We start from the raw sequence: 11341 nt of genomic DNA on the forward strand, positions 1-11341 counted from the left end.
GCGTGAGCGTCTGGAGAAGTGGATGGTGGCAGGAGTACAAGGGGCTGGCTTTTGGAATGGCTTTTGCAAGCCACTGGCCAGCTTCTACTGAGGTCGGCGACTTACTGTTGGTCAGCTGTGCTGATGTGCTGCACTGATGAAGCTATCTAGGACAACAGGACCATAGTTCTCCAGCTTAACCTTATCAATTATCTAGTCTAACCCCTCAGGTGTAGACAAGGAAACTGAAGCCCAGAGAGCCTTGTTCAAGATTTTTTGTTGTTTAGTCATTTCAGTTCTGTCTGACTCTTTGTGACGCCATTGGGATTTTCTTGGCAAAGACAATGGAGAGGTTTGCCATTTTCTTCTCCGCCTCATTTTACAGATGAGGATACTGAGGCAAACAGGATTAAGTGACTTGTCCAGGGTCACATAGCTAGTGTCTGAGGCCAGATTTGAACTCAGAAAGATGAGTCTTCCTGAGTCCAGGCTTGGTGCTCTGTGCACTACGGCACCAACTAGCTGGCAAGCTTTCACTTCATGGCTTGGTGTTTACAGATTTTGGTGCTCAATATAAGTGATTCAGGGATTCACGCCTCCAAAATCCTCTGGAAGTTAGGACAAGCAGACAAGACCTGCTGCAACATTGAAGGAAGTAATTTGCTGCTCTCCCTGTCATATATGTATCTACTTTCCCTAAATGTGGAACAAACTGTGATTAAACTGCCCAACCTGAGCCTTTCATTGTGAGTAAAAAGTGAGAATTACTTAATGGTGAAGTAACACTTGGTAGAGTAGATGTGGACCATTATAAGAATTGTCCTGAGGCATAATGGTAAAGCAAGAATTCTATGCTGTTGGTAATTACTGTCTTCAAGGAGAAAGAGCATAGAAGTTGAAGGATAGGTCATGCTAATGTCCCAGAGAAGAATTATTTATTTATTTATTTTTTGAGGCAACTAGGGTTTAAGTGACTTGCCCACGGTCACACAGCTAGTTAGTGTCAGAGGCTACATTTGAAATCAGGTCCTCCTGACTCCAGGCCCAGTACTTTATTCACTGAGCCACCTAGCTGCCCTTGAATTTTTATTTTGAAAGAGTGATCTCATCCAACTTTATATGAATGAGGAAGCTGAAATCTAGCTAAGGGAATGTAATTTTCTAAAGGCACACAGATACTGAATGGCAAAGTGAGGAATAGAACACAGGCCTCTTGACTGCTTGTCTAGCATTCTTTCCACTGTGTAATTCTATCTCCCTCCAACTTCCATATGAAAGATAACTAAAATGTACTTAAATACTAAAATGGCCCCATGGTCTCATCCATGTGGGCACAGCCTCTTATGGTGCAGCTCATGGAATAGTCATCCTTTCTCACTATATGCTTTCCTTTTCTGTATCGTTCCATTAATCTTTTTTTTTTTTGCCTTTTTGGTGAAGCAATTGGGGTTAAGTGACTTGCCCAAGGTTGCACAGCTAGTAAGTGTCATGTGTCTGAGGCTGGATTTGAACTCAGGTCCTCCTGACTCCAAGGCTGGAGCTTATCTACTGCGCCACCTAGCTGCCCCACATTCCATTAATCTTGCAGAAAGGGACTGCCCACTTTGCTGGGAGTCTTTCTTGTTTCCTTTTACTATAAGGAATCAGTATAGCATGTGAACTATTATCTGAACTTACTCTGTGACCAGGCTATCTTATTTTTGCTCAGATATACAAAGGATGATGACTTTTAAAATTCCTCAACTCCTTAATTCCTTGCTGGTAATGAGTCTACCCATATCCATTATACATCTTCACATGGCCTTCTGTGTGACATTCATTTAATTAATTCAAATATACGTACATAACTCTAGTAACATATCTCAGTTAGACTATATTCAAACTCATGACTCTAAGTCCTTTTTGTAAGAAGTTCTGGTTTCTAAAAATAAGTGGGAAAAGTCGATGTCTTAATTTTGAAAAAAAAGTTCTTATTTAATGTTTCAATGGATCTCTGGTCTCATCAATGTGGTTCCTCTCTCCCGTGGTGTAGGTCAAAGCCCAACCAGACCTTCTTCTTAACTACTTGACATTCCATGGGTACCAATGCCAGCTGTTCCTGGCTCTCGTTACATGATCATCCCATTTTTTTTCTTCAGACATTTCATTGATGATATCTTTTACACTTCATGTAGGAAATCCACCATTTAAATATGCCATAGACTATTTATGACTGCCATATATCTCTCCATTCCTCCATGGGTCACCCATCACTTCGATCCTTTGGAGATTGTGGTATTTCATGGTATCATTGGATTCCATGGCACCTGTTTCTCACATCTTATGGATTTAGAGTGTTGGCTAAGGGTAGTGAAAAGTTAGTATGACCACTTGTGATATTAAAAAGATTGGATTTTACTTTCAGGAAGAAGCTTGGGGCCACTAAAATAGTTCTATGAATTCTCAAATGCTATTTAGGCCTCTTTCTTCCTCATTCAATTCATTAACCACCTACAGCAACTATCCAAGGCATATGACATTGTGGTAAAGTGGATACAAGTTGAACTCAGTCATGAAGAGCTAGGTTCAAGTCTTATCTTGGACGTATTTTGGCTGTATGACCCTGACAAGTCACTTAACCTCTTAGTGCCACAAATTATACTAAAGGGAGGTCTTCTGAAATAGCTTCTCATGCTGATTAAATCACAGTTTTGGTCAAAATATACATATATAGAATCATATCTGTGATTTCTTTGGTGTAGAGGAATTTCCTTAGGTAGATAAGCACCAATTTCTCACACCAAATGGTCTGGGGTTAGTAAAAGGTTGTTCATGGTCACATGGACACCGGTGTCAAAAGTGGGTTCTGAACACATGAATTTCTGATCCCAAGGCCAGCACTGTCTCCAGTCCAAAGTTGTTTCTTTTATAAGCAAGAAAACAAATAAGTAATTTATAAAATATAATATGTAATATAAAATATGTAAGCAAGAAAGTTATACTTTCCTCAGTAAGTAGAACTTTAATGTGTAATTGCTTCCTACCACTCCCCAATATCTACTCATTCTCTTCTTCCATCCAGCATGCTAGCAGAGGAGGCAAGGATTTCAGAAGGGCATTAAGAAATCCAGTTTCTCCTCCTGTCCGGCCATTCATCATGACCTACCTTGTGTTGGTGTCACTGTGTTCATGTCCTCTCACCCTATTCTACCTCCTGCCCTTGCTCTGGGAACAATAATTGCACAAATAATACTGTCATTGCTAGTGGAAAGAGTATAACATTATGCTGTTTGGGGCTCCATTCAAAACTCCTTTGCCTAGAACAAAACTCAGTTCTCCACTAACACACACAGACAAATTCACATGTATATACACACACATACATCATAATAGGTGCATATACATGTATACTCTATGTATATACATGATCTCCCTATTTGAAAATAAAGTTCTTGAGGGCATGGCTTCTCTCATTTTTGTATTTATAACTTCAGTGCCTGACACTGAATAAACGCTGATTGATTGATTGGTTTATGGATTGATTGGGTTTTTACTCACTAGAGTAAATTACCCAGGAACTACAATAGATACTTCCAATATTTAAGCAGCATCTGACTGTTAAAAGAGAATGGGTCTTCTCAGTTCATTCAGACAATAAAAGTCAAGAAATCTTTTCAATCTATATACCCTCTCTCATTCTAATTTTTTAAAACAATTATTAGTTTCTTTTATTTTTATCCTAGCTACATTTCCCAGTGTAGTTCTCCCTTACCCCCCCCCTTAACATTATAAGAACAAGAAAAGAAGAAACAAAAAACAGCTCAGCAAAATTAGTACACACGCCACCTAAGTCCAACATATTATGTAGAGCTCAGGTTTCTCACCATCTGAAAAAAAAAAAAAGAGGGTGGTGCATTCTTTTTTTTTTTTAAATATATAAATTTATTTATTTTTAGTTTTCAGCATTTACTTCCACAAGATTTTGAATTCCATATTTTCATCCCATCTTGCCCCTCCCCCACCCCAAGATGGCATGCATTCTGAATACCCGTTCCCCTACTCTGCCCTCCCTTCTATCTCCCCCCCTCTTCTCTTATCCCCTTCCCCTTCTATTTTCTTGTAGGGCAGGATAGATTTCTGTACCTCATTTCCTGTATTTCTTATTTCCCAGTTGCATGTGGAAACATTTTTTTTAAGCATGTGTTTTTAAAACTTTGGGTTCCAAATTTTCTCCCTTCCTCCCACCCCACCCACCCTCATTGAAAAGGCAAGCAAGTCAATACAGGCCATACATGTGCAGTTATGCAAAACACTTCCATAGTAGACATGTTGTGAAACTAACTCTATTTCCCTTAATCCTATCCTGCCCCCCATTTATTCTATTCTTTCTTTTGACCCTGTCCCTCCTCAGAAGTACTTCCTTCTGATTACCCTTTCCCAATCTGCCCTTCTCTCTATCATCCCCTGCTCTCTTGTCCCCTTCCTCCCCTATTTTCCTGTAGGGTAAGACAGATTTCCATACCCAATTGAGTGTGTATGTTATTCCCTCCTTAAGCCAAATCCTATGAGAATAAGATTCCCTCATTTCCTCTCACCTTCCCCTGTTTCCCCTCCACTGTAAGAACCTTTTCTTGTCTGTTTTGTGCAAGATAATGTACCCCATTCTACCTCTCCCTTTCTCCTTCTCCTAGTATAATCCTCTCTCACCCCTTAATTTTATTCTCCAGATATCACCCCTTCATCTTCAACTCACCCTGTGCCTCTATCTATCTATCTATCTATCTATCTATCTATCTATCTATCTATCTATCTATCTATATCTATCTATTAATTTTCCCCTCCCACTACCCTAATACTGACAAAGGTCTCATGAGTTATAAATATCATCTTTCCATGCAGGAATGTAAACAGTTCAGCCTTAATAAGTCTCTTATGATTTCTCTTTCCTGTTTACCTCTTCATGTTCCACTTGAGTCTTGTATTTGAAAGTCAAATTTTCTATTCAGCTCTGGTCTTTTCATCAAGAATGCTTGAAAGTCCTCTATTTCACTGAATGACCATTTTTCCCCTGAAGGATTATACTCAGTTTTGCTGGGTAGGTGATTCTTGGTTGTAATCCTATCTCCTTTGCCCTCTGGAATATTATATTCCATGCCCTCTGTCCCTTAATGTAGAAGCTGCTAAATCTTGTGTTATCCTGATTGTGTTTCCACCATACTTGAATTGTTTCTTTCTGGCTGCTTGCAATATTTTCTCCTTGACCTGGGAACTCTGGAATTTGGCTACAATATTCCTAGGAGTTTTCCTTTGGGGATCTCTTTCAGGGGGAGATCGATGGATTCTTTCAATTTCTATTTTGCCCTCTGGTTCTAAAATATCAGGGCAGTTTTCCTTGATAATTTCTTGAAAGATGATGTCTAGGCTCTTTTTTTGATCATGGCTTTCAGATAGTCCAATAATTTTTAAATTCTCTCTCTGGATCTATTTTCCAGGTCAGTTGTTTTTCCAATGAGATATTTCACATTGTTTTCTAATTTTTCATTCTTTTGGATTTGTTCTACTGTGTCATGATTTCTCATAAAGTCACTATCTTCCAATTGCTCTATTCTAATTTTTAAGGAAGTATTTTCTTCAGTAAGCTTTTGGACTTCCTTTTCCATTTGGCCAATTTTTCTTTTTAGGGCATTCTTCTCCTCATTGGCTTTTTGGACCTCTTTTGCCATTTGGGTTAGGCTATTTTCTTCAGTATTTTTTGGGGTCTCCTTTAGCAAGCTGTTGACTTGTTTTTCATGATTTTCTTGCATCACTCATTTCTCTTCCCAGTTTTTTCCTCTACTTCTCTTACTTGCTTCTCAAAATCCCTTTTGAGCTCTTCCAAGGCCTGGGACAGATTCATATTTTTCTTGGAGGCTTTGGATGTGGGAGCTTTGACTTTGTTGTCTTCTTCTGGTTGTATGTTTTGATCTTCTTTGTCACCAAAGTAAGATAATATAGTCTGACTCTTTTTGCAAGGTTTGCTCATGATCCCAGCCAACTACTTGAGTTTTAAACTCTTTGTTAAGGTAAAAGTCTGCTTCCAATATGGAGAATGTACTGTCCCAAGCTTTGGGGGTTTGTATAGCTGTTTTCAGAGATACTTGGGACCTGTAAATTTTCAGTTCTTCCAAGGTGGTATGATAAGGGTCGAGGTGTTTACTCTTTTCCTGGCCTGAGCTCTGGTCTTTGAGTGACGGCCACAAGCAGTCTTTTCTCTTTGGAACTGTGAGGAGGGTTTCCTCTCACAGCCACTACAAGCTCCATCGCACCATCACTCCTCCTCACCCCAGGACCGCCACCCAGAACTGTGACCCAGATCCAAGCACGGGTAAAGCAAGAGATTCCTGCCTCAGCACCAGCAAAGAGATCCCTGCAGTCCCCCTCTGATCAGCCACCCGATTCCCCCTCAGTCTGTGGGCTGGAAGTTCAGGACACAGTGCTCTGGAACTGGCTCTGACCTAGCTCTTCTCTCACTGCAAAACCATACTTTTCCCACTGACCTTCTAAATTGTCTTTAGTGTTCATGGATTGAGGAGTCTGGAAGCCGCCACAACTGCCTGTGATTCAGTTCTCTGAGGCCTGCTCTAGGTTCGCTGTGGCCTGCATGCCCATGCCTAACCGCATTCCTCTCCCCACCTGGCGCGATATGCCTTTCCGATCAACCATCCAGGCTGTCTTGGGCTGGAAATTTGTTTTACTCTGTCTTTTTGTGGATTCTGCTGCTTTAAAATTTGTTTACAGGCATTTTTTTGGGTATTTGGAGGGGTTTGGGGGAGAGCTCAAGCAAGTCACTGCTTTCACGCGGCCATCTTGGCTCCGCCCCAGGGAGGTGCATTCTTATGTAACAGTTCTTCAGGTAAGGCTTATGCTGGCCACCTTGAAAAGGGGCCTAATTCATAAAAGACTCTGGGAGTTGTATTTCTTGGAAAAAAATTGTTACATGCATAACAGCCCCATTGCAGAGCAAGATTTTGAAAAAGAAGTACAAGATTGCTGTGCTATCAGACAAGAAATGTGGTAAAATGGAAAGATCACTAACCATGGAGTCTGATGTCCTGCCTTCTGCAGCTAATTTTCTGTGTGAGTTTAGACAAGTCTCTCAACCTTTCAGGATCTCCATTCCTTCCTCTGTTAACAGAGAACTAACCCTGCTCACTTCCTGTGGGTGCCCAGGCTTAGTGTGAAGATCAAAGGAGCCAGTCCATGCAAGCTTCTGGTACTTATAAAAGTGCCAGGACCGGTGCTACTGGCCATTCTGCCCGGGTGTGTGCTTTCAGATGTTGGCTTGATTCCCTCTGTGAGCTGCAAAGGAGGAGTCTAAAAAGACCTACATGGGCTATTTCAGGACATTGCGGTCATGCTCTAGGCTTGCATCTCGCAGGTGGTAATCATGTCTCTTTCTCTCTTCTTGTCTCTGATGGATGTGTGATCTTATCACTGTGGATGCTTCTTCCGCAGACTGACACCTCTGTATACCTTCCAAGGCTGTGCCACCCTGGTCCACTAACATCTTTTTGTGAATCCTCCAAAGAAGACTCACCCAACACATGGTGAAGGTGACTTTCCTCTAGTCATTTTAATACCTTGGCGGGTCCCAGTGAAGGAATTAGTCTGTCTGAGTTCTTCATACGCATTAAAAATGACGTGGGAGAATTTCTTGAATGATAACCAGGGTTTAATTGTCACTGTCAGCATTGGAAAACATTTATTAAGTGTCTAATTGTGCGTGTCCATGGTGTGAAAGAATAACACACAGACATAGTCTCTGCCCTTTGGGATGTAAGGAGACAACAATAAGCAGATAAACACCATTTAATAGAGGCCATCCAGATAGCCAACCTCAGAAAAAATTAAGCAATTAGGTCAAGCCCAAACCCCATAATTTTCCAGATAAGGAAATTGAGGCCCAGAGACTTGTTCAAGGTCACCCAGCAAATCAATGGCTTCATCCCTGATTTAGGAGCTTGTTTTGAGATGGTATCTCCATCTGGTTGTAGGGATCAGGTTCCTTTTTAATTATGCCCATGGTGAAGCTGTTTGCCCCCCTCCCCTTTTTTATTTTTGAAAGACAGATGCTATCACTCAGTGACAATAGCAATTCCTTGCCTAGCTTCACTTGCCATTGTGGAGTACAAGAATGAAGGTGTGTCATTGTCTTTCCTTGACTCACCCCAGGAAGGAGGTTTTTCATTGCCTACTTTATTCGCGCACTGAGCTGGGGCAGCCATGTGTGCACAAGGGGGAGAAATACTACAGGGTGCTGTTCTAAAGCCACCTCTAAAGCTTATCTCAGCCCAGACACTCAGGACCCCTCTGCTCTGCTGGGACCTAGGCTCCTCCACCCCTTATGTTACAGGCCCATGATAAGTCAGTTCCTTCTCTGTGCCAGCCAGTAGCATTTCAGTTACAACTACACCCTGTGTTGCCTTTTCATTTCTGACATCAGGATGGCTCCTGAAATGACAGCTGGAGGGGACAATTAGCATGCCTTCCCTGCCTACTCAAAGGGGCAGCCTGAATGAGTGATGCTGCCCCCGCTTCCATGGAAACAAGGGCTTAGAAACGGAGCTGTTGTGTGGATTATGGCAGAAAGTGAAAGCATCAGATATAGAGAGATAAAAGTGTTAAATCTCATCGTTTATGCTTCTAGAAGAAGGCAATTAGGAGGGGGAAATGTGAGGAAAAGAAAGCTACAATCATAATGAAAAAATAATGACTCGATAGAAGTATGGTGTGGTGTTCGGAATTAGAGAGTCTGGGTGCAAATTCTGGCTCTGCCAGAGCTCAGAAGTTAGGACAAGACCTAACTTCTCTGGGCCTCAGGTCTTCATTTGTAAAACGAGAGGGTTAGACGAGAGAATCTCTAAAGTCTCTTCTAGCTCTGAATCTATGATCCAATGATCCTAATGCATTTGTCAAGTATTATATTTAATTAATTGATATTAATTGGTCAATAAACATTTATTAAGTGCCTACTATGTGCCAAGCACATTTATCAAGAAATAATTACATTTATCCTTTCCTTAGGATCCAATGGTCCTAATGCATTTAGCAAGTTTTATCAAACTCTCAATGTGCATTGGTGGCTTAATCTCTCTCTCTTTTTTTTTCCATTTGACAGTATTTTATTTCTTCCAATCGTTTTCAACATTTCTCCTCCTTCAACATACCTCCACCCTCCCCAAGATCCCAAACAATCTGGAAATTCTAATTTTTTTTAATATAAATTTATTTATTTTTAGTTTTCAACATTTTCTTCCACAAGATTTTCTAGACAGACCCTAAGCTCCCTGAGGACAGGGGCCTCATCTAACCCTTGCCTTTCCGCCATACCTAGCACAATCCTCTGCACACAGTATGTACACAATAAATGCTTTTTATATTTGTATTTTCTTTCTTTTTCGTATGTCCAGCCAACACCTACTACAGCAGACAGTAATCAGCAAGTTTTCCTTTCCATTCCCAAGGCGGAAGTATGAGCTTCCTTGAAGTTTTTGAGGGGTGAGGGGTATACTGGATGATTTGAATCCCAAGCTATGTGTATTCTTTTAGGGGAGTAGTTGGTAAAGGAGCTCTAGGGAAAATTTTTCTTTTTAAAGAAACTGATCATCAACTAAGTTTCTTTTGGTTTTCTTAATTATTATGACTTCAGTGGGTGGCTATCTTCTGCAGACATTGTCTTTGCTGCTGCTGATTATAAAAACAATCTTCTGACATTCTTCCCAGGAGTTTCATAAAGATGAGAAGTTGACCTTATTTGTCTGTGGAATGGTGATGTGTATTAAGCAGCCCTGACCCCTCACTGAGGAAAAGCAAAGTAGATGGGGAGGTGAACACCCCTTACTAATAAGCCCCTTTCCTACATGCCATGTGACCTGGGCTCTTGTCCTGGGATCAGGAAGGTCGGGGTTTCATCCTCATTTGTCCTGGATTTTATGCTACCTTGGCTATTTGTCGTGGACTTTGTACTCCATCAGGTCAATGGATTCCTGCCAGATATCACCCAGGTGGATGCAGGATGCCAAGGCTTGATCCCTCTGTAAGATCAGAAGGCTAAAGGCAAAGGCTGGCGTGGGAGGGGAGGGGAGGAAGAGAAAAGAGGAAAATTATCTAGACAAGTATCTGAACCTATGAAAATGCTCACGTAAATCAAGGAAGGGTCTACTCAGCAGACCACCAACATAAATGAATGAATACTGCTTTGGTCAGAGAAGTTGAAAAAAGCAATGATTTTCTTTTACTGTATTTTTTCCTTAACCCACTCTTGGGCTGACTCCTTTGATTTTGGACCACTGCTAAAATTCTGTTCCTGCCTAACACTTCAGTAACCCATACATTCCTTAAACTCTCTGGGATAACAAGTTGGACCACACTCCCTTTCCCCAGGAGGGCTTATTCCTATAGGGCCCAGGGAATTTTTCCTAATAATTAGCACCTGTAGAGCCCATTCTCACAGAAGACACAGAAGCATGAATCTAACTAATTTTGGGTTGTATTTAAGGATGTCCGATCCTTTTAAGTTTCAGGTTTGGGAATTGAGCACCTTTGGTCCAGAGGTGTTTTCTCCCAAACAAATGTCAGTCCAATCATGTAAAATTACATTCTAAACCTTCAAGCCCTCAAGCAAAATTTTGGAAAGAACTCCTCTATCCTTTGTTGACTAGCCCAGTAATTCAAAGATAATAGTTTTTGAATTGAGTGCTTTTTACACATAGGGAAAGAAAAAAAAATCGACAGCTGGTAAGGGCTGACTCAGGTGGGCCTGGGATGGGCTTAAGAAGATTACGCTACAATATCTGAATTTCCTGTAGAGAAATTGCCTTGATATGGATCCATCTCAGGCCCACCTGAGTCCAACAAAGACTCAGATCTTTAATCAGAGGATCTGGGTTCAAATTCCTATTCTCTTACAATCTGTATGACCTAGGAAATGTTATTCTACCTCTCTGGCCTTCAGTTTCCTCACCTGTAAAATGAGTGGGTTCAGCTAAATGCTTTCTACAGTCCCCTTCTCTCTAAACCTATGATTTTATGAACTTCCATGATCCTTTCTAAAATGTATTTTCTCTCAATTCTCAACCAGTCAAGTATATACATACATACATATATATATACACACACAACACACACACACACACACACACACACATATATATATTTATGTGCGTGTGTGTATGTATGTATGTATGTATGTATACGTATGTATATGTATTTTTTTTCCTGAAGAGAGGGTCTGAGTTCCAGGAAGACTATCTGTGTATTTGTATATGCTTGTTTGTATGTGCAATTGGATGAGAACTGGGAATAAGGAAGGGGGAAGCGTTCTAAGGTTAAATAATTCCAAACA

The sequence above is a fragment of the Phascolarctos cinereus genome, unplaced genomic scaffold, assembly GCF_003287225.1.
Source record: "Phascolarctos cinereus isolate Bilbo 61053 unplaced genomic scaffold, phaCin_HiC Scaffold_4;HRSCAF=312, whole genome shotgun sequence".
NCBI lineage: Eukaryota > Metazoa > Chordata > Mammalia > Diprotodontia > Phascolarctidae > Phascolarctos > Phascolarctos cinereus.